This window comes from Xylocopa sonorina, chromosome 13, assembly GCF_050948175.1.
Source record: "Xylocopa sonorina isolate GNS202 chromosome 13, iyXylSono1_principal, whole genome shotgun sequence".
NCBI lineage: Eukaryota > Metazoa > Arthropoda > Insecta > Hymenoptera > Apidae > Xylocopa > Xylocopa sonorina.
Genome location: NC_135205.1, coordinates 781,795 through 809,748, shown reverse-complemented (window position 1 = coordinate 809,748; position 27,954 = coordinate 781,795). Strand labels below are relative to the sequence as shown.

The following is a 27,954-nucleotide window of genomic DNA, read 5'->3' as shown; positions in this document are numbered from 1 at the left end:
TATGAAATGCGAAATTGCGGTGCATGAAGCATGACAAATTAAATGCTTCGGCACCTGCACATCTAGAAACGCTATCCCCGGGCAAGAAAGTGTAGGGTTCACACTCAATTCATGTGCAGAAGCAGATAAACATAACGCGATGCTATGAATATTACATCTTATCATGAAATATAGAAGTAAGATGCGCAGCCGCGTTTTACGACGCATTAGAATTCTATTGCTTCTAAAACTTCAGATACAGAAACGATATTCCGTAGCAAGGAAATAATGCATTTACATACATTTGAAGTGTCAAGGAGCTATACATAACGCGTTCCATTGAAATTACATCTTATCATGTGACTTAGAACTGATATGCGATATCGCGTTTAATAAAGAGATAGAAATCTATTGCTTCGATGCGTAGACATCTAGAAACGCAATTTCCTAGCCAAGAAGTGTGGCATTTGCATTCTTTTGAAGTGTCGACGAGGTATACATAACACTTCGCAATGAATATTATATCTAATCATGAAACATAGAAATAAGATGCGATATCACGTTTTAAGCAGCATTAGAAATACATTGCTTTGATACGTAGACATCTGGAAACGCATTTCCTAGCAAGGATGCGTGGCATTTACATTTTTACATATTACATTTTTCAAGTGAAGACGTGGTATACATAACACTTCGCAACGAATATTATATCATACCGTGAAACAGAATTGAGATGCGATTTCGCGTTTTAAGAAGTATTACAACTCTATTGCATCGATACAGTAGACATCTGGAAACGCTACTTCCTAGCAAGGACGTGTGATATTTACATTCTTTTGAAGTGTAGACGAGGTATACATGACACTTCGCAATGAATATTATATCTTATCATGAAACAGTATTGAGATGCGATATCGCATTTTAAGAAGCATTAGAACCCTGTTGCCTCGAGACGTAGAAATCTGCAAACGCTATTTCCTAGCAAGGAAGTTTCGCATTTACAATCTATTGAAGAGAAGACGAGGTATACATGACACTTCGCAACGAACATTATATCTTATCATGAAACATAGAAATGAGGTGCGATATCGCGTTTTAAGAAGTATTAGAACTCCATTGCTATGATACGTAGAAATCTGCAAACGCTATTTCCTAGCAAGGAAGTGTCGCATTTACATTCATTTGAAGTGTATGCGAGGTATACATAGCACTGTACAATGAATATTATATCGTATCATGAAACGTAGAAATGAGATGCGATATCGCGTTTTGAGAAGCATTAGAAATCTATTGCTACGATACGTAGACTTCTGCAAACGCAATTTCCTAGTATGGAAGTGTCGCATTTACAGTCTTTTGACGTGAATGCGAGGTATACATGACACTTAGCACTCATTATTATATATTATCATGAGACATAGAAATGAGATGCGATATATCGTTTTAAGAAGCATTAGAAATCAGTTGCTTCGATACGTAGACATCTGCAAACGCTATTTCCTAACAAGGAAGTGTCGAATTTATATTCTTTTGAAGTGAATACGAAGTATACATGACACTTCGCAATGAATATTATATCTTATCATGAAACGTGGAAATGACATGCTATATTGTGGTTTGAGAAGCATTAGAATTTTATTGCTACGATACGTAGATATCTGGATACGATATTTCCTAGCATGGAAGTGTCGCATTTACATTCACTTGGAGTGTATGCGAGGTATGAGTGACACTTCGCAATGAATATTATATCTTATCATGAAACATAAAAATGAGATGCGATATCCCGTTTTAAGAAGCATTAGAACCCTATTGCTTCGATACGTGGAAATTTGCAAACGCTATTTCCTAGCAAGGATTTGTCGCATTTACATTCATTTGAAGTGTATGCGGGGTATACATAACACAGTACACTGATTGTTATATCGTATCATGAAACATAGAAATGAGATGCGATATCCCGTTTTAAGAAGCATTAGAACCCTATTGCTTCGATACGTGGATATCTGCAAACGCTATTTCCTAGCAAGGAAGTGTCGCATTTACATTCGTTTGAAGTGTATGCGAGGTGCAAGTGACACTTTGCAATGAATATTATATCTTATCATGGAACATAGAAATGAGATGCGATATCCCGTTTTAAGATGCATTAGAACCCTATTGCTTCGATACGTGGAGATCTGCAAGCGCTATTTCCTAGCAAGGAAGTGTCGCATTTACATTCATTTGAAGTGTATGCGAGGTATGAGTGACACTTCGCAATGAATATTATATCGTATCATGAGATATAGAAATGAGATGCGATATCGCGTTTTAAGGAGCATTAGAACTCTGTAGCTACGATACGTAGAAATCGGCAAACGCTATTTCCTAACATGGAAGTGTCGCATTTACATTTTTTTGAACTGTAGAGGAGGAATGCATAACACTTCGCAATCAATATTATATCTTATCATGAGACATAGAAATGAGATGCAACATCCCGTTTTAGGAGTCAATAGGACTCTATTGCTTCGATAAGTAGACATCTGCAAACACTAATTCCTAGCAAGGAAGTGTCGCATTTACATTCTTTTGAAGTGAATACTAAGTACACATGACTCTCCGCAGTGAATATTACATCTTATCATGAAGCAGTGAAATGATTTGCGATATCTCGTTTTAAGAAGCATTAGAACACAATTGCTTCGATACGTAGACATCTGCCACCGTTAATTCCTAGCAAGGAAGTGGCGCATTTACATTCTTTTCAAGTGAATACAAGGTATACACGACACTTCGCAATGAATATTATATCTTATCATGGAACATAGAAATGAGATGCGATATTCCGTTTTAAGATGCATTAGAACCCTATTGCTTCGATACGTGGAGATCTGCAAACGCTATTTCCTAGCAAGGAAGTGTCGCATTTACATTCTTTTGAAGCGTATACGAGGTATACATGACACTTCGCAATGAATATCATATCTTATCATGAAACGTGGAAATGACATGCTATATTGTGGTTTGAGAAGCATTAGAATTTTATTGCTACGATACGTAGATATCTGGATACAATATTTCCTAGCATGGAAGTGTCGCATTTACATTCACTTGGAGTGTATGCGAGGTATGAGTGACACTTCGCAATGAATATTATATCTTATCATGAAGCATAAAAATGAGATGCGATATCCCGTTTTAAGAAGCATTAGAATCCTATTGCTTCGATACGTGGAAATTTACAAACGCTATTTCCTAGCAAGGATTTGTCGCATTTACATTCATTTGAAGTGTATGCGGGGTATACATAACACAGTACACTGATTGTTATATCGTATCATGAAACATAGAAATGAGATGCGATATCGCGTTTTAAGAAGCATTAGAACTCTGTAGCTACGATACGTAGAAATCGGCAAACGCTATTTCCTAACATGGAAGTGTCGCATTTACATTTTTTTGAAGTGTAGACGAGGAATGCATAACACTTCGCAATCAATATTATATCTTATCATGAGACATAGAAATGAGATGCAACATCCCGTTTTAAGAGTCAATAGGACTCTATTGCTTCGATAAGTAGACATCTGCAAACACTGATTCCTAGCAAGGAAGTGTCGCATTTACATTCTTTTGAAGTGAATACTGGGTACACATGACTCTTCGCAGTGAATATTACATCTTATCATGAAACATTGAAATGATTTGCGATATCTCGTTTTAAGAAGCATTAGAACACAATTGCTTCGATACGTAGACATCTGCCAACGCTATTTCCTAGCAAGGAAGTGTCGCATTTACATTCTTTTGAAGCGTATACGAGGTATACATGACACTTCGCAATGAATATCATATCTTATCATGAAACGTGGAAATGACATGCTATATTGTGGTTTGAGAAGCATTAGAATTTTATTGCTACGATACGTAGATATCTGGATACAATATTTCCTAGCATGGAAGTGTCGCATTTACATTCACTTGGAGTGTATGCGAGGTATGAGTGACACTTCGCAATGAATATTATATCTTATCATGAAGCATAAAAATGAGATGCGATATCCCGTTTTAAGAAGCATTAGAATCCTATTGCTTCGATACGTGGAAATTTACAAACGCTATTTCCTAGCAAGGATTTGTCGCATTTACATTCATTTGAAGTGTATGCGGGGTATACATAACACAGTACACTGATTGTTATATCGTATCATGAAACATAGAAATGAGATGCGATATCGCGTTTTAAGAAGCATTAGAACTCTGTAGCTACGATACGTAGAAATCGGCAAACGCTATTTCCTAACATGGAAGTGTCGCATTTACATTTTTTTGAAGTGTAGACGAGGAATGCATAACACTTCGCAATCAATATTATATCTTATCATGAGACATAGAAATGAGATGCAACATCCCGTTTTAAGAGTCAATAGGACTCTATTGCTTCGATAAGTAGACATCTGCAAACACTGATTCCTAGCAAGGAAGTATCGCATTTACATTCTTTTGAAGTGAATACTGGGTACACATGACTCTTCGCAGTGAATATTACATCTTATCATGAAACATTGAAATGATTTGCGATATCTCGTTTTAAGAAGCATTAGAACACAATTGCTTCGATACGTAGACATCTGCCAACGCTAATTCCTAGCAAGGAAGTGTCGCATTTACATTCTTTTCAAGTGAATACAAGGTATACATGACACTTCGCAATGAATATTATATCTTATCATGAAACGTAGAAATGAGATGCGATATCGCGTTTTGAGAAGCATTAGAAATCTATTGCTACGATACGTAGACTTCTGCAAACGCAATTTCCTAGCATGGAAGTGTCGCATTTACAGTCTTTTGACGTGAACGCGAGGTGTACATGACACTTCGCAATGAATATTATATCGTATCATGAAACATAGAAATGAGATGCGATATCCCGTTTTAAGAAGCATTAGAACCCTATTGCTGCGATACGTACACATCTGCAAACGCTATATCCTAGCAAAGAAGTGTCGCATTTACATTCATTTGAAGTGAATGCCAGGTATACATAACACTTCGCAATGAATATTATATCTTATCATGAAACATAGAAATGAGATGCGATATCCCGCTTTAAGAAGCTTTAGAACTCTATTGTTTCGATACGTAGACATCTGGAAACGCTATTTCCCAGCAAGGAAGTGCCGCATTTGCATTCATTTGAAGTGTATGCGAGGTATACATAACACTTCGAAACGGATATTATATCATATCACGAAACATAGAAATGATATGCGATATCGCGTTTTAAGAAGCATTAGAACTCTTTTGTTTCGATACGTAGACATTGTCACGTCCTGATGTGCGGTTGCGCTCGCAACGGTGGCACAAAGTCGTAACCGTTCCCGAAAATAACGCGAAGTGCGTCCGGGCCGGGTTCGTTGGCGTTTCGGACTCGATAAAACGATAATTAACACTAAAACTTACCTTGTGAAGGCTTGATTCCGCTGTCTGCTTTCTCTTTCCAGGTACCTGGTGCGCCTTTGATCCGTAACCGGGATGGCGGCGGCGTACGGCTGGAACGGATGTACGTTCACCGGAATGAGCGTCTAGGCGGGTTGACTCCGGCTGGCAGGTATCGGCGCTTGGCCTTGACGGTCGGCGTCTCGCACAGATCGTGCGGCGAAGGAAACCTCTCTCACAGGAACCAGGTCTCGAACGCAGAAAAGTTAATATTCTGGTGCACCACCCACGTATTCCCGAGCGAGACGACGAATGAACTGTCTCCTCCCCGCGCGTCGTGTACGCTTTGTCGTAGGTGCAAGGCTCATTGAGAATACTTGAACTTCGCTTGAGTAAGGCGCGGCTAAGCGTTGGTTCGCTCTAGCTTACCGGGATCGACCTGGGCGCAAGATATTCTGTACACGGTAGAAGTGAAGATGGAGAAACTAAGCGCTGGTTCGCTCTAGTCGTCGAGCCTCAAGGCTATGGCAGATGAGATATAGAAATAGAATAATCGCGAGCGTACCCGTGGATTAGAATTAAGGAATTGTATTTGAATTCGAATAAAGATACTTTGAATCTGGTAAAAATAAACTATATTCTATGATTTCACTATACCAAATACACTTGATTAAATTCAAAGTTACTAACTATAGATTACAATGAGAATTAGAAGTAGTATAAAGTATCGAACGGACTCCGCTATGGGAGTATGGATAGAGACGAATGCAATAGAGCTAATTGCTCGTTGCGGATGAGCCTATTGCTCGGATCGGAAGACAGATTAGAACTTCATAATTCGAAGGCGCGATTGGAACTGTCTCTCCGAGTAGCTGAGCTCTCGCGGTGAGGCAAACGTTCTATATTATCAGTTCTATGTTTTAATGATAAGATATAATATTCATTGCGAAGTGTTGTGTATACATCGTCTACACTTCAATTGAATGTAAACGTTACACGTCCTTGTTAGGAAATAGCGTTTTCAAATATCCACGTATCGAAACAGTTGAGTTCTAATGCTTCTAAGAACGCGATATCGCATCTCATTTCTATGTTTCATGATAAGATATAATAGTCATTGCGAAGTGTTATGTATATCTCGTCCACACTTCAAAAGAATGTAACTGCCACACTTCCGCACTAGGAAATGGCGTTTCCAGATGTCTACGTATCGAAGCTATATAGTTCTAATGCTTCTCAAAACGCGATATGGCACCTCATTTCTATGTTTCATGATATGATTTAATATTCATTGCGGAGTGTTATGTATACCTCGTCTACACTTCAAAAGAATGTAAATGCCACACATCCGTGATAGGAAATGCGTTTCCAGATGTCTACGTATCGAAGCAATGTAGTTGTAATGCTTCTTAAAACGCGATATCGCATCTCATTTCTATGTTTCATGATAAGATACAACATTCATTGCGAGGAGTTATGTATACCTCGTCTACACTTCAGAGGAATGTAAGTGCCGCACATTCTTGGTAGGAAATGCGTTTCCAGATGTTTACGTATCGAAGCAATATAGTTCTAATGCTTCTTAAATCGCGATGTCGCATATCTTTTGTATGTTGCATGATAAGATATTATATTCATTGCGAAGTGTTCAGTATACCTCGTCGAGTTGATACTATAACGATACTACAACGAGGAGTTGCATACTTGCGTACAAAAATAAAGTGCTCTCGCGTAAGGGTCCTCATGACCCGCGGCACGGCAAAAAATAACATACAATAACGTGCTCTGGCGTGTGGTCTTCATGATCCGCGGCACGGAAAAATAACAAACAATAACGTGCTCTCGCGTGTGGTCCTCGTGTGCCGCGGCACGGAAAAATAACAAACAATAACGTGCTCTCGCGTGTGGTCTTCGTGACCCGCGGCACGGAAAAATGAAAAAAAAGAATGTGCTCGAACGTGCCGCATTCACTGCACTGCCACACGAACAGAAACATTACATCCACGTAGTATGCAACTCCGCCTCGTGTCGGAGAGATCGAGGCGTCCGATCTTTTGGAGATTGTACGTAAACCGGAACTATATTCGTTTCAAAATAAAAATTATAAGAGTCCTGATATATGGATGAAACAAACGCAAAGCGTATACAGCCAAGAATAACCTTCCTTCGGTCGAGATCCGTTATGTTCATAGAGGAATAACATCGCAGCAGCCTCGTTGTCGAGAGTCTGAAACCCGCCGTTGCGAGATCGAATTTTGCATGCTCGCTTCGTGTTGTCAGGTAAATGTATAGACCGCTAGAGGCTGTCCTGCCGTACGGGATTCCTAACGAACTTACGATTTTTTTTCGTTTACCTGAGCTACGGAGCCGACTCGACTGGATGGTATATGGCAATTTGAAAGAGTCACGTACTTTTTCGGTCGACCGTGTGTCGTTCGTTCGGAAGGGACGTTTCCGTCGCAGGAGCCTCGTTGTCGAGAGTCTTGTAACCCGCCGATGCGAGATCGAACTTTACTTGCTCGCTTCGCGTTGTCGGGAAAAATATAGACCGCTCGAGACTGTTGTTGAGCGAACGGTGGAGCGTCCTAACGAATGTACGAATTTTTTTTCGTTTACCTGAGCCTTGTTGGAATCGACACAACTGGGTGGTATTGGAATTTTAAAGAGACCGTCGTCGTCGTTCGTTCGTTCGGAGGGGACGATTCATCGCTCGCGCCCAAGCCTCGTTGTCGAGAGTCTGAGAAAAACCCGCCATTGCGAGATCGAATAATTTTATACTCGCTTCGTGTTACCGGGGAAAACTCTTCTAGACCACCTCGAGACTGTGCGCGAAGACGACGAGTATCCCATCGATGATAACATTGTTATGTTCACCCGAACGAAAGCGTCTTGTCGATCTCGAAAGCAATACGCCGCTGGGTGTTTGGTTCTCTTTCTTCTCAGTTCGACGCGCACGTTCGTTCTAGAGGGGACGATTCCGCGTTGCCCGTTGTCCTCGTTGTAGAGAGTCTGTAATCCCGCCGTTGTGAGCTCGAACAGTTTATGTTCGCTTCGCGTTGCCGGGAGGAAAAAGACCGCCTCAAGGATGCTGGTACGCGGAGTCCTAACGAATTTTTGAAAGATTTTTTTTTCTCTTCATACCTGGACGCGCGTGTGCATTTTTCGTAACTTTGAAGGAGACCTTACGCGACAACCAGCGGCGTATGCGTTTCATCCGTAGGATCCATATATCGTGTTGCCTCGAACTCCGTCGAGCGGTGAAAGCCGCCACGGTTCGGCGACGCCCGCGTCTCTTTCATCGGAGACGTTTGGGTATCGACTTGTTCGAACTTTAGTACCAAGAGACTTAAAGATCAATAAAATATACATATACGATTACCCTGAACGGTGGATCACTTGGCTCGTAGGTCGATGAAGAACGCAGCTAATTGCGCGTCAACGTATGAACTGCAGGACACATGAACATCGACATTTCGAACGCACATTGCGGTCCACGGATACAATTCCTGGACCACGCCTAGCTGAGGGTCGTTCACGTAACCAGAATACTGCTTGCGTTGCGTTTCGTCGAATCTTTTTTCCCTACGGTGCTCGAATCTACCCGCTGTCGTTCATTCTCGAATTAATTTACGAACGTTTCTGAGTTCGGGCGGCACCGAGAAAGGGAGGAAGAGGAGCGATACGCGACGTACGAGTGATCGTTGGACGTTCGTCCAAGTCGTCTGTGGCCGTGCCAAGGCAATCTGCGATTGGCAACGTGTGTGCGCGTGCGGGGTGCGTAAACGTGTTCACGGAACTCGTCGGTGTGTCGATCACGAACTCGGGTGAGTTCTTCGTGGCGTCGTGAGTCGTCCGTTAAACGGACGACCACCCACGGGAACCGCTTCGTGTTTCGATCGCCGATTTTGTTCCGCGTTCCGAATTCGCACACCCGCCACACGCATCGCCTTCGCCTGCCTTTAGCGCACGATACGAACATGCCGCGCGCTCGACGTCATTTAAAATGAATTGTTTTTTTCACGCCGCAAGACCGAGGGAGAATTCTCGGTCGAGAGAGAAGAGATATACAAGAGAGAGAGAGAGAGAGAGAGAGAGAGAGAGAGAGAGAGAGAGAGAGAGAGAGAGAGAGAGAGCGACATCGTCGTAACGCGAGGGACGATGATGCGCATCCGATCGTTCGAAGTTCTCCTCTTACAGCCCCAGGGTGTTCGATCAGAATAACCCGTTCTCTCTGTTCTCTCCGCGCGTGTATACCATGTTTCCGCGAGGGAAGAAAAGATCTCTCGCGCGGACAGTCACTCGAACATAGGCCGTTGTTGCGCCCGTGTAGCGTCGCAACATTTCTGGCCTGTGACGCTTGTCCGCGCTTCGGAGATCTCCCGAAGCGAAACTCGAATCGGTAACACGCGCGACAAAGGAGAGAGTTTTCATAGCAGATACGGGAAGATTGGCTCCCCTTTGGCGAGGCTCGAGTTTTTCTTCTACGAGGTGCCGCCTCGGTGCCGCAAGGTACTACTGCCCTACTTCGTGATCATCGAGTGCGTTGGTCACCCCATATCTTCGTTGTCGAGACGGGACCGCGCGACCAAAAGCCGGTCATCCAGTCCCCGGAAGCGCAGCTTGCGCTACGATCGCATCGTACGCTTTTCCCGTTTTATTTCCCGTTCACGCAGCAGAGAGATTCGTGCGGGCGCTAGAAACTCGGCCTGTCTTTCGTTCTGAAGGATCAGGGTAATAAAATCGGGGGAAAAGGAGTCGCTCCGTTTCGATCTCTGCGTGTTACGCGCGCAAGGTTGGGAACCGCTGCTGAGTATAAACGGTTGTTGATCGTTCGCAGGTACGACGATAAAGAGGACGGATGTTAAAGACACGCCGGTAGCTTGGTCGTTTAGCGAGAGTCTCATATTTTTTCTTTTATATTTTTTACGAATCTTATATAAAAGAAATATCGACACACGAAAGACATTGGCGAGGTGCATAAAACGCTTCGACAAGAACAACAACGAAGAGAGGTGCGTGTAGTTTTTTCTTGCCGGTTTCTCGAGCGGTAAATCAAAGGATTGCTCTGTCGGAGATGGAGGAAAGTTCTTTTCGTCATCTGCCGTCCCCGTTCGCCGATGCTCTCTCCTCGTCTTGTATATATTATACATACGAATCTCTTTTTACCTTCTCTCCATAAGCGAGCTCGATGGCACGAATGAATTTCGTGCGTCACGTAGAGACGACCTCGGATTAGGTGAGACCCGCTGAATTTAAGCATATTACTAAGCGGAGGAAAAGAAACTAACCAGAATTTCCTTAGTAGCTGCGAGCGAACAGAAATGAGCCCAACACTGAATCCGCGGTTCCGCCGCTGGGAAATGTAGTATTCGGGACGATCCGTTTATCCCGAGACAACGAACCGCGTCCAAGACCATCTTGAATGGGACCATTTACCCACAGAGGGTGCCAGGCTCATAGCGACCGGTACGCGTTTCGGGAGGATCTCTCCTTAGAGTCGGGTTGCTTGAGAGTGCAGCCCTAAGTGGGTGCTAAACTCCATCTAAGGCTAAATACGACCACGAGACCGATAGCGAACAAGTACCGTGAGGGAAAGTTGAAAAGAACTTTGAAGAGAGAGTTCAGGAGTACGTGAAACCGTTCAGGGGTAAACCTGAGAAACCCAAAAGATCGAATGGAGAGATTCATCGACGACGATACTGGCTCCCGATGGCGCGCGATGCCCCGGTGGTACCCTCGCGGTTCCACAGCGAGCGGCACGCCGTCGTCGGCGAACGTTTCGGTGATGTAGTCGTACACTTCTACCCTAGTAGAACGTCGCGACCCGTTGCGCGTCGGTCTACAGACCGAGTGGGCGCCTGTGGCGTCGCAATCTTGCGCACGCGACAGACCCTCGGTCGCCCGGCCGGCTGCGCGACGGTACTCGTACGGTATCGGGCCGCAACCAATCCATTCTCGAATGTATGTGCATCTAGCCCGCCGCAAGCTCGGTCAGACTACCCGGTGGTACGGACTTTGCGCCGGCGCCGGGCCTGGCCAGCTGTTAGCAGGCGATGTCCTCGGAATGGCCAGGCTTCGAATTACCGGTCGGCGATGCTACTGCTTTGGGTACTCTCAGGAACCGTCTTCAAACACGGACCAAGGAGTCTAACATGTGCGCGAACCATTGGGATTATTAAAACCTAAAGGCGAAATGAAAGTGAAAGTCGGCCTTCACGTCGACCAAGGGAGGATGGGCCGCGTACCTATGCGGCCTCGCACTTCCGGGGCGTCTCGTTCTCATCGCGAGAAGAGGCGCACCTAGAGTGGACCCGGAACTGGGTATAGGGGCGAAAGACTAATCGAACCATCTAGTAGCTGGTTCCCTCCGAAGTTTCCCTCAGGATAGCTGGCACTCAAAGAGACATACTTGAACATATGTGCGATGAGTCTCATCTGGTAAAGTGAATGATTAGAGGCCTTGGGGCCGAAACGACCTCAACCTATTCTCAAACTTTAAATGGGTGAGATCTCTGGATTGCTTGAACGAACTTGAACTATGAAGCCACGAGATCTCGGATCAGAGTGTCAAGTGGGCCAATTTTGATAAGCAGAACTGGCGCTGTGGGATGAACCAAACGCAGAATTAAGGCGCCTAAGTCGACGCTTATGGGATACCATGAAAGGTGTTGGTTGCTTAAGACAGCAGGACGGTGGCCATGGAAGTTGGAATCCGTTAAGGAGTGTGTAACAACTCACCTGCCGAAGCAACTAGCCCTGAAAATGGATGGCGCTGAAGCGTCGCGCCTATACTCCGCCGTCAGTGGCAAGTGGGAAGGCACGCGAAAGCATATCGGTCCTTCATGAAGCTCTGATGAGTAGGAGGGTCGTGGCGGTGTGCGCAGAAGGATCTGGGCGTGAACCTGCCTGGAGTCGCCGTCGGTGCAGATCTTGGTGGTAGTAGCAAATATTCCAGCGAGGACCTGGAGGACTGATGTGGAGAAGGGTTTCGTGTGAACAGCCGTTGCACACGAGTCAGTCGATCCTAAGCCCTAAGAGAAATCTTACGTAAATGTGGTATACTAAAAGCAACAATCTTGAAGGGACAATACACAAAAATAAAGTGAGCGAAAGACACACACCCATTGGGCGAAAGGGAATCCGGTTCCTATTCCGTAACCCGGCAGCGGAACCGTATACCAATCCGGGCCCTCATAAGAGTGTTCGTCGGGGTAACCCAAAATGACCTGGAGACGCCGTCGGGAGGTGCGGGGAGAGTTTTGTTTTCTGTATAAGCGTTCGAATTCCCTGGAAACCTCTAGCAGGTAAATAGGGTTTGGAACGCGAAGAGCACCGCAGTTGCGGCGATGTTCGCATCTTCCCCTCGGACCTTGAAAATCCAGGAGAGGGCCACGTGGACGTGTTGCGCCGGTTCGTACCCATATCCGCAGCAGGTCTCCAAGGTGAAGAGCCTCTAGTCGATAGATTAATGTAGGTAAGGGAAGTCGGCAAATTGGATCCGTAACTTCGGAATAAGGATTGGCTTTGAGAAGCGGGGCGTGTCGGGCTTGGTCGGGAAGTGGGTTTGGCTGACGTGCCGGGCCTGGGCGAGCTAAACGGGCCGCTGCTTCGTGCATGCGTAACACGGAATCTGAGCTCGGTCCCGTGCCTTGGCCTCCCACGGATCTTCTTTGCTGCGAGGCTTCAGCGGCGGTTCGCCGTAGTTGTCGTCCTCTTCGGCCGCTTTCAACGCTCAGCTCAGAACTGGCACGGACTAGGCGAATCCGACTGTTTAATTAAAACAAAGCATTGCGATGGCCCCCAAGGGTGTTTACGCAATGTGATTTCTGCCCAGTGCTCTGAATGTCAACGTGAAGAAATTCAAAAAAGCGCGGGTAAACGGCAGGAGTAACTATGACTCTCTTAAGAATGCCCGCGGCTTAATCGGTTCCTTCCCTCCGGCTCAGCCGCCCGATTCTTAGGAATCGGACGTTGCCCGCCTCTCACCTCGTGGAGGTGCGGAGGGATAGGGAGCCACCTTACATCGAGTGGCGCCGATGGATCCGCATACATTCTTTCGAGAGTTATAGTTACAGGGGTAGGATGCGTCTCAAATAGCCTCTCCTACCCAAGTCGCACGTCGTACCTCCTATAAGTTCTCGCCGGTAACATGGTTCCCCCTCCCTGGAGGGGTGCCTTGGAGAAACGGCGTGCGGCGTTAGCGGCTCTTGGGGGTTGCCAGCCCTCTCGAGTCCTATTTGTGTTGGCCCAAGGGCTAAAACCAAGAGATCTCATCCCACGCTTTATCTCAGCCCTCCGGAGTATCATGTCGCCTTCCGGGATGCCCGAGAACATTTGGAAAAGCTATTGGGAGGTTCCTACATGAGAAGAAGGCCCATCCCGACTGGTATGACCAGTTGTGCAAGAAAGAGCCAGTGAAGGCTCGGTGGAATGAAGAAGAGCATACGCTTCTGGCGCGTAAGGAAGCTGAGCTGTCTGTCCAGGGTGTACGCAATATTAATCAAGCGTTAGCTAAGGTGTTCACCGATCGATCGTATGACTCTATCAAGTCGCATAGGAAACAAGAGCAGTACAAAAAGTTAGTGCAAAAATTTGTTCTTGAGATGGAATCATCAACATCTGTTATTCCGGAACTGCCTATGGAGGACCGATCGGATTGTACCAACTATGATCAGGAGATCATAAATCACCTCAATCTCCTAGCCATTCCATCTACGCAGGATTTCAGATCCGCTACGCTGGTGGATATATGCGACTCCCTTGGGGGCAACGAAGCAGGAGATCTTCAAGTGCTTAACGCTCTATCTGCTTGACACGTTTCCGGCGCGGAAACTGAAACAGAAGCCTGACATCGAAACACCTGTCAACACGAGCTTGTCACGTAGGAAGATGCGAAGAGCGGAATATGCGCGTATACAGGACCTGTGGAAGCGAAACCCCGCCCGATGTGTGCACTCCCTTATGAAAGAGCATCGTCTGGAGCAGTCACCTCAGAAGGAAGTTATGGTCCCATTTTGGGAAAAGCTTCTGACCGAAACGTCGGATTCTTACCCGGATGGTGTGCAGGAGCGACAAGTGGAGAGCGATCTATGGGCCCCAGTAACGGAGAAAGAAATAAGATCTTCCTTTCCTAGAGTGACTACTGCGGCTGGTCCTGATGGTATTACGGCAAGGCTTCTTCGAAAGATATCCGTTTGGGTGATCGAAAGGATATTAAACATCATGATGTGGTGCAGGAGACTCCCAAAACACCTCATGGAGTCTACTACCACACTTATCCCGAAAAAGTCGGACCCTGATAGCCCCGCCGATTTTCGACCAATAACAGTTTCGTCTGTTCTCGTCCGTATTTTACACAAAATAGTGGCGAAAAGGATGGCGGCCAAGATACCACTTGATCAGCGGCAGAGGTCCTTCCGTGAATCAGATGGGTGCTCAGAAAATATATTCCTCCTCAATGTGGCGCTTATATATCATCATCAGTACAATAAGCCCTTATATCTGGCATCGATTGATGTGGCCAAAGCCTTTGATTCGGTATCACATCAAACCATCAGACATACATTACAGCTGTATGGAGCACCGGCACCGCTGATTGACTGCATTAAGGACGTCTATGACACCAACGTTACTCGGTTGGTATGTGGAACGTGGACATCGCATCTGATCCACCCACAACGAGGTGTAAAGCAAGGTGATCCGCTATCGCCCTTCCTATTCAATCTTGTAATGGTTCGATTATGGAAGAAGCTTCCGCCTGAAGTAGGCATTGAAATAGGCGACATGAAGATCAATGCAGCAACTTTTGCGGATGACCTTTTGCTATTTGCATCCACCAAGTCTGGAATGCAATTGGCTCTGGACACCACCTCAGAGTTCCTCCAAAGTTGTGGAATGTCCATTAATGCGGCCAAATCGTTAACGGTTGTCCTTACGCCGGTTCCACACGAAAAAAAAAAACGATAGTGGATGCAAGTCTCTCTTTCTCATGTGGTGGAAGGAAGCTTCCTGCGCTTAAACGGACGGACCAATGGAAATACCTTGGTGTTCCATTCACTCCTGATGGGCGAGTGGCAGTGAATCCCAGTGCACAGTTAGCTGTCACGATGAAGACATTAACATCTGCTCCACTTAAGCCACAACAACGGCTCTTTGCGTTAAGAACTGTGGTACTACCCGGGCTGCACCACGTATTGGCGTTAGGTGCTATGAGAATAGGGGTGCTAAATAAGATCGATAACATGGTAAGGCAGGCTGCAAGGAACTGTTTGCGTCTCCCATCCGATACGAATATAGCCTATTTTCACGCGAATGTTGGCGATGGTGGCCTCGGATTACCGTCCATGAGGTGGGAAATGCCTAAACAGCGCCTGGCCCGACTCACCACACTACCACTATCAGAAGAAGCCAGGCAAACAGCTCCAGGACGCTTCCTCAAAAATGATGGAGCTCTACTCAGAACATCAGAGTCACTCAGGAAGCGATGGGCGAACAAGCTCTATGCGACGGTAGATGGTAGTCCTTTGAAGGAGTCATGCAAAACCCCACAACAACACCGATGGGTCTTTGAAGGAAATAGGTTTTTAACGGGTAAAGATTTTATTAATCTTTGCCGTCTGAGGATAAATGCATTACCAACTCGCTCTAGAACATCAAGAGGTCGTACTCGAGACAGAAGATGTCGTGCAGGTTGTCCTGAACCGGAAACGCTAAACCATGTGCTGCAGTGTTGCCATCGAACACATGATGCCAGAATAAAAAGACATAACGCCATACCTAATTACGTCGCGAGGGGACTTAGGACGAAGGGGTACGAAGTTGAGGAAGAACCCCACATTCAGACGGAAGAAGGTTTAAGAAAGCCGGACATCATCGCTAAGAACGGAAATGATTAGGCAGTTGTTATCGATGCGCAGGTTAACAGCGAACAAACGGATCTAAACAAGGCACACCTGAAGAAAATGGATTATTATAAGAAGTACAGCAGCTTGATAGAAGCTATTAAGAAACGGTATAACACGAAAACGGTGATCTTTGAAACGATAACACTGTCTAGCAAAGGGATATGGGGACCTCATTCCGCCGAAGGCCCGCTAAATAGGAAAATTATACGCAAGACCGAGCTCAAAGTAATATCAACGAGGGTACTTGTAGGGGGACTCAATGCTTACCGGAGGTTTAACGCTACCACCAGTATGACATGGAGGCGGCTAGGCGTGGGATAGAGAAGTTTTTGTTCTCGATAGGTGTGCCTGCGTATCAGGCATAATGTCACGGTGACTTTGACTCTTTACAGGGCACCGTGATTAAAAAAAAATAAAAAAAAATAAAAAAAAAAATAGAGGTCTCCTAGAACACCTCTGGGCCTCTTACTGCACAAGAAGCGCCCATTTCCCGAGCTCCCTGAGCATCACTTTCATTCGTTCTTCTATCCATAAAAGATTTTGACTAAGTTTGGAAAGATTTACGTCCCTTGCTACGAGTACACGTCTTACTGCGCGTGTCGCCCACTTCTTGATGTCTCCTCCGTACCTTGGGCCCACCCTTTCTGTGAGTGGAGTCGGATGCTCTCACTCCCCATATAGGTAGCCGGTATACATTCGGATACTCATGCGTTTGCGTAACGCACGAAGCAATCCGTGGCACTCAGCTCTACATCCTTTTTCTTCTTCCCTATCCTCTAGTAGCTTCCGCTTGTAGTTACCGATTATCTGGATTGGTACGTGTGACAGGTCCCAGATATCACGGGGCTCCGGTAAAATGAAAGGGCTGCTAGGTGGCACTGGTTGCACTGGAGCGACTTCCACGAAGGATGAATGGGCATCCCCAACTAGTGTGGATTCCCTTATCCCCCAGGTCGACGCTAATTGACTCAACATTTTGCTCCTCTCAATTCCCCTGAGTTCCCACCCGATCCTGGCGAACCTATCTTCCCATGCTTCCAGGTCTTTTTTAACTACACGTAGCTCCTTCCTCACCTCCATTGTGTACAGTAATCCGTTGCTCTAATCCTCGAGCCAGGCGCCCATCCTGCTGCAACGGTCTACTCCGCAGCCGCCCAGTGCACTAGGTGTTAGTGCGTATGCTGCACATTTGGCTTTTTCTAAGCCCTGGGCCTCAGCAAACTCTAGGTACAGCTCGGCACACCCCTTGGGAGAACCGGTTCTTAGTGACAGTAGATGCCACTGACTTAAAGCCGAGTAAAGTCGCTCTCACGGTGTTAGCGGAGATGCCTGCACCGCGTTATGGAACCGGATATTCACGAAACTCCTCGCTAGATATCCGGTTACCCCGTCGCATTCATAACTTCTCCGCAAGAACTCCGCTCTCCCTAAGGATATATAGGTCTTTAGGGGGTGTACCTCGTAACCTATGTGCTGGTAACAATCGATAATTTTTTGGATGAACGGCAGTGAAGTGGTGGCGAATATAACGTCGTCACCCTGAGCGTAGAAGTGCTCTACGCTCTGGCGTCCGCCCACTATCACTTCCGCCACCCTTTTAATAGCTCGAAAACTGCAGATGTTAAGCAGCGTATCGAGTACTGCAGTCCATCTCCATCCTGAAGGTAAGCCGTTCCGCCACGGGAAGCGCCTGTCCCCTATATAGACACAGGTACCCAGCTCAAATAGGCTATCCCATAGGGCCCCGAAAACGGCGTCGAACTCAGCGTTACCGACGGCTTGACTTATGTGTCATCCGACCTCGGCCAACACCACGCGGATAGAAACGTGGCTCTGGTGCTGGTCGAAGCGTCCCTGGTCGAGCGGCACCTTATAGATATGTGGGCATCGTACGGCATTTATCAAGTCGTAGTCGATCCGTTCGTTCCCCTCCTTGCCTGCGAATAATGTACTCAAAGGGGACCCGTACAAACCGACCTCGAGGTACGTAGACAGCAAATTCATTTTACGGTTCACCTCGTTCCCCGTTTTTACCACTGCCCTGATCTACCCCCCCCCCCCCCCCCCCTCGCTCTTCTGCATTACGTGGAATACTCCCTTCGAGGGGGTTACCAGCTCCTGCTCTATCCTGTCGTCACCCAGATAATAACCGTCGACTCCTTTGCCGCGTGCTCTCTGTGTCTTTCGTCCTTCTACTTCTACCTTTGTTGGCATCCCAGTACCGGATTTCCCCTCCATCCACTTACAGCTCTGACCCACTCCCTTATACTTGGTATTTTCTTCGGGATGTACCATTCTGTTTCCATCAAATGCTGAACTTCTTCGGTCAACAGTGACAAATGCCCCGATTTCCCTAGCGGTCCACCTAGCTTCAGTTCTTCTCCTAGCCAGGTGTACGTCTCAGGGCATAGAGTATCCAGACTTTTATAAGGCAGAAATCCGTACCCCAGCTCCCAGTAGCAAAACTCCCTCCAGTAGGGAGTTATACTGGGGTCGCCCATCTTGTAGAGCCCGGTTTCCTTCTTCAACAAGGATTGCACTCCGTGCCTACAGGCGCCTGGAATCTCTCTTTTCAAGTCATTGAAACGTCCTACTATGGCGGACCCTACTCTTGGCAATGCGGCACGGAAGATTAGGTGAATGTGATCCTCCATAACCCTATGTCCCAAACTACATCCTCTACAACTGGGGTGTGTGCCTACCGGCTTCCGCAACTGAGTCAAAAACTCATCATAATCTAAACCCCAGCCAGGAAGTCCACACCCACAGTTCAGGTCCGGGCCATACTCCTCCTTCAGTTTCTCTGCCGCCTCATCTTACATGAGAGAGAAGAGGGCGGAGGACCACTGGAACTCGGGGATGATCTGACCCTTCGAGCCCCAGTTTGCGCTTGATAAGCGTTCTAGCGCTTCGCGGCCGCAAGAGCACTCTGCATGCCCGGCCCTCCATGCTCTTCGAACACCTCCGGCCTGGCAGCAACCTGTGCTACACTTGTCATAGCCGTCGCTCCCCGCTCCGCCTCCTTGGCTCCCAGCAGTGGGGGATCCCTCCCCAGCTTCTCCTCCCTGCTCATTCCTGGGTCTTTTTCCTAACTCTTGCTCCCCGCGTCCTCGTAGTTCCGGGGCATGCGAGAATCGGCCTCCGCCGCCATCCTTAGGCGCTCGACCTCTTTCTCTAACTCCAGGATTCGGGCTGCGGAGTCCACGCTGGATGCTGGCGTGGCTCCTCCCCCGTTTTCCTGAGCCTGGCGGGCTGGGAGGTCGCTGGGATTACATCCCAGTAGGCGGTCGATATAATGGCTTTGCAAGCCCGTGGCTTTCTCATCACGATCGCCACGCAGCAATACAGTACCATCAGAGTACTGTGACCCAGTCAGAACTCGGGCCGTGCCTCAGGGGATAACGATCGTTTTGAGCGTTTCCTCCTTGTAGTCCTCTGCACGGACAGGCACGCCACATCCCCAGGTGTCGGGGGGTGGTTCAAAACACCCATGGTCATCCCAACCTTGTATACGCGCCAGCCGCCCCCCGTATGATTGGTCGACCACCCAGGTCACACCGGTCACATCTTTGTTGTGGGGATGACTCTTGTACGTCAACCCCCGTCCGCTCTGCGCATCGCTGTTCATGTCTATGCGCATTAGAGCGTCTTCTAACATCGGGTCGTCCTCACCCTGTCCAAACTGTGCATATGACATATTAGTCCAGCTCCCGGCGATGGTGTCATGTGCATATGCGTCACCACCGGTCCTCCCGCTGCCCTGGATGCAGAGAGTCTGCCATTCTGTGTTCAAAGTACACCTTCAGAATGAGCTTGGCGTCCTTACACCAGTGAATGTACCACCGGTCCCCCCGGCATAGGTATTTATTGCCCAGGACCAATGTACCAGCTCGGACACAAACAGCTTGGCGAACCAACCAGCCGCTGTCCCCTCACCGCCCACTCTGTCCTGGATGAGTCTGGCCCAGTACTTCGCTTCCGCGGGATCCTCGTCGGGGTACCCTATTCTGTCTTGTTGAGCGGCGGCCCTCTTCCAGTCCTCAAACCCCTTACGTAGGTGGCGCCCGTGCTTTAGACGGTCAAAGCCGCTAGCCCTGCAGCGAAGTGCTAACTGGACGGGGTTTTCATTATTTAGAGTATCATAATAGGCGAAACCCGTGGCAACAGCCAGGGACGCCGTGTTACTCCACTCCCCGATCCTCACTAGGGGATAGCGGCGTGCCTTACTTCGTTTCGCGAAGCGTTGATCTAGGCCGTTCACCGCCGTCATCCCCCCATACCCGGGATAACTTTGGTCGGTTATGGCGTCTCCGGGAGTGAGACCCATCTCCATAAGCACGTTCGCAGACGCGCCGTAGTACTCTAAAAATGTACCATCCACCTCAGGCACGTTGACGCTTACACCTTCTATCCGCTGGTGCCAGCGTACAGTTAGCGCAATACTGAGGGCATTAACTTCTAACCAGTTAATCCCCTTCGGGAAGTACGATATTGTGTAATCGCTAAACGCTTCACGAAGAGACCTGCTTGCGTTCAACATGCCCTCGACGATGTTATCAATTACATGCCTCCAGCTGGTGCTTCCCTTGAGGCCTCCGAGCCACCTCCCTCTTGAGGACTTTCTGCTGCCCGTCTTACGCGGCGATACCGTCTGTAGTTCGCAGTCGGATTTACACGCGCTTGTCAATGCGGCCAGTCGCTTTGGCATGGTGGCATGCCTTTCAACGCCTCGATCGAATCGTTGGGGGGTAAAGCTTTCCCCATTTCCCTCCTCTGACGGACAGGGTCCTAGCTGCTGATGCAGAGTACCGGCAATGGTTTGGACCTGATGTGAACGATCAGGTCCCCTGGCCCAGCATAATGTAGGCATATGCAGAAGTGCCTCGTGAGCAGCACTTGCACTGCTTATGTCGCAAGCGGTCATTATTGTGCCGCTATCCCAAAACATAGCTCAGCTGTCTCCTATCCGCTTCGTCCTATTGCTGGTTTCACAGCCAACACTATCTATGTTGCCATTGGAGGCGTGCATTTCACCGTTGTGTGCCTCTGCCGCGGCGTTCACCCAGCCCGCACTTCTCTCTGTCGTGGATAGCCTTTCGGTCGGCGGCTCTGTATCCCTGCTGTTCCTGGTTGACCGTATGTGCAAGGATACATCCCTGCATTCTTTGCCTGCCAGATTGAAGAATAGGCAAAACGGGCATACCTTGCTGGCTCGTAACTAGCCTCCGTCGGTATTCAAAGCCGTGATATATGCGAAAGCATAAGCAGCACGGTTTTCTGCCTCCACGCTGACTTCGATTGCTTTTTGCAGGTCCGCCTTGGACTGTGCCAGTGTCGGGTCAATCTGGCGCTCCTTCCCTGGCTCTGCCGCTCTTTCCTCCATGGGCTTAACTTCTTCTAACTCCTCCTCCGCAACAACGCTGGGATTATTCGAGGCCGACAACTCCACGGTATTCTTGACAACCAAGGCCTCCTCCTTGGGTGTGAGTGCAGTGTAGCCTAGAGACTCGGTCTCCCATCTTTTCAGTGTTCCGCCACCGATCCCTTGTTTCCGTAGGGCTTGAGCTACTGCCGTAGCCCACCTCCTGTTTGCCCCTCCGGTCCCCAAGACGCCCATGATGCGGGCGGGGTCGTCTTTGATTTGTACTGCAATCGCCATTGCTCGTACGCTGAGTGATTTTCTCTTTTTTACTGGCCTGGTCTTTGGCCTTTTTTCATCGGGTCCCTCCTCTCGGATACCCTGCTTACCGGGCGCCATCTTCCCGGCATCTTTCGCTGCTGAATTGCGAAATACTGCGCCATCCACTTCCTCCTCGGTGGCGGCGGCCAATCTGGCAGCCCGATCTTCCCAGATCGTAGGCTGCCTCCAATTGGCAATTGTGGGCAGAACAGGCCCAGCCCCGTTCATCACGGCCCACGTAACGAGACGACTCATCTCGGATGTCGGTGAACCACTCTCTGTACACGCATGCGTCAGTATTCCGTCATTGAAACGCTCAACGTCCCCCGTGAAATATTGTTTCACGTTCTCCGGTTCTGGGCTACTGTGTGAATCTCCCAGTTTTACCCCCGGCCCGGATACGGTGGCACTCCTTTGGGACTTGTGCTGAACTGACGCCGGAGCCACATCCCTGATGATCTTCCTAGGAGGGGCGGCTTCTTTCGGCTCTTTCTTCTCCTTAGGCTTGGGAGTCGGCGGCACGTGTTTCCGCTTGGCTGCTACCCCCTGCATCTGGTACTGCTTGATGATATCGGCAGGTACCTCCATTCGAGTAACTGGTCCCAGGGGCACGGGTCCGCACTCTTCGTCACTACTCGATTCTTCCCCGTCCCAATTCGCACCGGCCCGTATAGCATGTAGCCTGGCTATTAGGTTGGGGTCCATCGCTCCGGATCTGTTACGACGCATCGCACAACTTTCATTTCGGAAAAAGTCACTACTACTAATAAGAACGAGATTAATTAGATATCAGGTCACTATCAATTAACAACTAACTAAAGACTATACTAACTTAACCGCTACAGAACATAAACACACTATAAGTAAGTATTTAAGAAAAAACCCGTTAGAGGCTAATGAGGGTTGCTATCACCCGTTGTATGCTGCCTGTTAACGGCAAAAGGAGCCGAAGTGCCCGCTATGGCCTTTCTCAATAGTCGATTTACTCAGATTTTACTCCTTTCGATCAACCGAAAGGCCTTCACCAATGAAGGTAAGAAAAGGTAAGAGTAAAAACTCTGTGTAAACCTTGAAATGTTTGAGAAATCTTCTTTAACAATTTTTCGGGAACGCTCAGTGGGGGGGGGGGGGGGGGGTTATCCGCTTCCCCACTTGGCGGGAGTAACTATGACTCTCTTAAGGGTGCCCGCGGCTTCATCAGTGCCTTCCCTCCGGCTCAGCCGCCCGATTCTTAGGAATCGGACGTTGCCCGGCTCCCACCTCGTGGAGGTGCGGAGGGATGGGGAGCCACTTTACATCGAGTGGCGCCGATGGATCCGCGTGCATTCTTTCGAGAGTCATAGTTACAACGGACGGTGATGCGCAATACAGGCCTCTGGCCCTTAGCCTCTCCCGTCTAAGTCACACGATCTACCTCCTCTCGGTCCCGCTGGTAACGTGGTGTCCTGCAGAGGACCCCACGGCTAAACGGCGTGTGGCGAAATAGGCGCAAGCCGAATGAACCCCTCGGGTTTGCAGCCCACTGGGTTCATGCCTTCGGGCACCCTTAATTGCAGTGAAATCAAAAAAAGCAAGCCTCGGATGCTGTCGATCCCAAGCAGTGGCGGCAGCGATGGTGGATACCACCAACCAGGGTGAACTTGACCCCCTGGCTAATAAAACAAGTAATCAGACACCGAATAGAGAAAGTAAAGCATCTGCTCCTGAGCGGTGCCCGTCATGTAATATAGAATTTTCTGGCCGGACTCCTGCCAGCGTTTCCCAACATATACGACGCTGTAATGCTCCGCCCCACCAACCTGACGGTTGCGCGTGTTCTATATGCGCAAATAAATATATAACCTATGCTGGCCTTCGTCAACACCAACGCAGGGCCCATATAGATGAGTACAATCAAGCGGATCTTGACTTACGGACTAAACGTACGCAATCTGTAAGAAGCCAATATACCGATGGCGAAATAAAATCTATCGCAGTAATGGAAGCATCTCTTCCTGATAGAGCAAAGTTAATGATTAAGGAAATTATAAATAGGTTATCTAATAAAACAGGACGTACATTTGACGCAATTAAAAAGTTAAGACAAAGAACTGTATATAAAAACTACCTCGCTGACGAAATTAAAAAATACGATGCGGCTGATGTGTCTCTTGTATCGTCTATTCCTGAGGAAGCTACTGAAACACAATCGCGTACTTTAGAACACCAAATGGTGCGCACACTAAGTAGCTGTCCATCTTTGACTGAGCCTCCGTACCTTGTGCTGGAACAGGTTGACGCACCGTGCAGCTTAATATCGTCTCGTGATGTGTGTTGTGCTTTGCGAGGCATAAAGGACTTGACCTCTACTGAAATGTCAAACATAATACACTTAATATTAAATAACTCATCACTGGAATGTGTAAGCAATGCGCTTGATAAATATATTAGGAATATCACTACGTGTTGCCCGCGAAAAGAAAAACTAAAGAACAAACGGAAACAATATAAACTTAAAGGAAATCGGGCTAAAAGAAGATCGTATGAGTATGCGCGATTGCAGAGATTATATGAGACGAAACCATGTCAAGCTGCAGAGCAAGTACTGTTGGGAGTCGAAGCGGCGTCAAATAGTACACCTACGATGGAAGAGTTTGTGGACCATTACAAAAAAGTTTTCGCTAAAAAAGACCTAGGCTGGAAGGCTACAAAATTCAGCAGAACACCAGAAGCTGATCTATCTCAAGCAATCGGTAAAGCGGAAATTATTACCAACCTTTCTGAAATGCGGGAATCGGCGGCAGGACACGATGGAATAAAACGAGAACATCTGCGATGTATGCCTATTAATGACCTGTACGCACTCCTAAACATAATATGGGGTACTAAACATCTACCGCCTGTATTAAAAATCAATCGAACTTCGCTTCTTCCAAAATCCGGTAACCTAAATGATGTGAAGCAATGGCGGCCTATCACTATATCAAGCAAATTAATTAGGCTGCTAAGTAAAATTATTGTAAATAGACTAGAAGGTAAAATCCAACTTGCTCACAGTCAAAGAGGATTTGTTAAAGCTTCATCTGCGCCTTCCTTCCGGCTCTGCCACCCGATTCTTATGAATCGGACGTTGCCCGGCTCCCACCTCGTGGAGGTGCGGAGGGATAGGGAGCCACCTTTACATCGAGTGGTGCTGATGGATCCGCGTGCACGCTTAAGAGAGTCATAGTTACCTGGGTGGGTGATGCGCAATATAGACCTTTTATTAGGTCCTTTAGCCTCTCCCGACCCTAGCTGGTCCTCTACCTCCCATAGGTACCGCCGGTAACACGTGATCCGGTCAGATGGTTGACTTATTGGTTGATTATCTGGCTGAAGCATGTGGCTAAATGAGGTCCAGCAACAACCGGTAAACTGTACCGTAAGTTAAGAGTACAAATTAAGATCTGTATTGTACTGGCTAGATAGCTAGAAATACTGTACTTTGGCAGTAAACAAAATTTTGATTCAGCACCAAGGAGCGCCCGGTTGTATTTTGATGCAGACAATCGCAGATGTATGGACAAGAGAGGAAACATGGGGATTTGATGTGTCGATTTCACATTTATTATTAGAAACAAATAATGGACACAGTTAATGATGTCTCGGACACGAGCGAATCAGGTTCCATTTCGCTCGTGGCGGATTTATCCGCTACTGATCAGGGAACCATTGTTGACACCCTGGCGAGTGAACGGACTACGAATTCGGCCATACCATTTAAAATAGAGTTACCACTCACTCCGAACTCAACATGTAGCTGTTGTCTCCAAAAGGGCATGCATATTGGCCTGTTAAATATGAGGAGCCTAAAATCGCAAATCATCCAGTATCATAAACAAGAATTAATACATTATATTTGCAATAAATGCCTTCGACAGTTTAAAAGCATTCATAATTGGGTATGCCATTACCCGAAATGTAAGGGGCCGCCTGATACCTCGTTACCGTACTCCTGTGAGCACTGTGAACTCAGTTTTAATTCACAAAGTGGCCTCTCGACCCATGAACGTAGTAAACATCCAGAAGTTCGGAACCAAAAACGAATGCTACAAATGAAAAGCAAAAAAACTGGTGGTCGTAAAGCGTATGAGTGGACCCAAGATGAAGTTAATCTGCTGATCGAACTTGAGAGAAGGTTTCAGGATAAGCGCCAAATTAATAAAGAAATTCAGAAATTTCTATCATCTAAATCTTGTAAGCAAATTAGCGACAAGAGGCGGCAACTTAGAGCTAAGAGTACAGCACAAGTTGAGTGTTCGAGTTCCGAGTCTGAAGAAGAAATATATCTTAGTGCTAATGAAGACGAACCACAAGAAATGATAAATATAAGTACAACCGTGAGTGATAATGAGTGGAATTCCTTTATTTTAGACTATATTAAAACTATTGAACTACAAGAAGGCTCAAAATTCGAAAGAGCAAATATTGAATTGGACGCTATATTAACTGAGTTAAATGCAAATGAAGTTATAAATGTAAATATTAAGGAAAGAATAGAGCAATTTATAGATAAAACACTTAAGCCTGTGTTAATTGTCGTAGATACATCAAGCGGAAATAAAAATAAAAGCAAAAATAATAGGGCTAATAAACAAAAACGGAATCGAATGAATACTAGGCAGTCATCCGATCCCCATTCAACCAATCATGCCTCTAGAAAGCGTTTTGCCTACCCAAGGTGTCAAGATTTGTTTAAAAAATGCCCAAAACGCCTAGCTGATTACGCTATTAAAGGAGATTTTTCTTTTATGACGGATAGATCTACTTTACCCCAAGCTTCGGTAGTAGATCAATTCTATAAGAAATTATGGGAAGCAACCAACCCACAGAGTAATTATATGCCAATAAACAGCGATAGGCGAAGCATGATGGAAGTTTGTCCTAATATCTCGGTTCAAGATGTAATAGATAGATTAAAACGAACTAACTTTACTTCAGCAGCAGGTACCAATGGAGTAGAGAGAATTCATCTTGTTAAAAAAGGTACGCCAGAAATCTTAAATAAATTATTTAATATACTTTTGCGATGAGAATATTACCCTCGAGTTTGGAAGATTAACAGAACTACTTTAATTCCTAAGGTTAACTCAGATTTAAATAATGTTAAAAATTGGCGTCCAATTACAATCGGGACAATTATAGCCAGAATCTTCTCAGGAATTTTGGATAAAATTTAAGACAGTTTATTAATATTAATATTCGTCAAAAAGGATTTACTCGTGAAGACGGATGCAGATGTAATGTTTCAATACTTACCGACGCTATTCAAGTAATGAAAAGTGTGAACGGAGGAGTGGTAACAATAGTGGATATTGCAAAAGCGTTTGATACCGTGCCGCATCAAGTAATTCTTAAACTAGATAGAGCAAGGGTTCCTAGTTACTTATGTAATATTATTGCCGACATGTATAATGATTGTTCAACGCGTATTACGTGCGCTAATGGTGAAAAAACCGTAATAAATCTTAAGCGCGGTGTAAAGCAGGGAGACCCGCTCTCTCCCTTCTTATTTAACATTGTACTCGATCCATTTTTGAATCAACTCCAGGAACATAATGACGGTATTGAAATAGGAGGTAAAAATTTGTCGGTTCTAGCCTTTGCAGATGATATCGTCCTTCTGGCAAAAAGTAAAGAAGCGGCACGTCGTCAAATAAATACTTTAAGTAAGATTTTAAAGCAGTTAAATATGGAATTATCAGTTCCTAAATGTGCTACATTTCAAATTGTACATAGTAGAAGGTCATGGTATATTGAAGATCCATCTATAATGGTTAATAATGAAAAAATCCCCTATATTGAACCAGACAACACTTTTAATTATTTAGGTACAAAATTTAGCTCCTGGGGTGGATTAGAAAAGAATGTCTCAGGTCCCCTTTTACTTAATGCCCTTAGAAATACTTTAAAGTTAAAACTTAAACCTGCACAAAAATTAGATTT

At 46.5% G+C, this 27,954-nt stretch overlaps 1 long non-coding RNA gene and 1 other non-coding gene across 2 annotated transcripts in view; one reads left to right on the top strand and one right to left on the bottom strand.

Annotated features, from left to right (window-relative positions):
* Window positions 1-27,954, bottom strand: part of LOC143430118 (uncharacterized) — a 304,969-nt gene that overhangs the window by 189,350 nt on the left and 87,665 nt on the right. The gene's annotated exons all lie outside the window — the stretch shown is intronic.
* LOC143430423 (5.8S ribosomal RNA) lies at window positions 8,783-8,937 on the top strand. The gene has a single exon (XR_013102636.1). It is a non-coding gene; the product is annotated as a 5.8S ribosomal RNA (ribosomal RNA).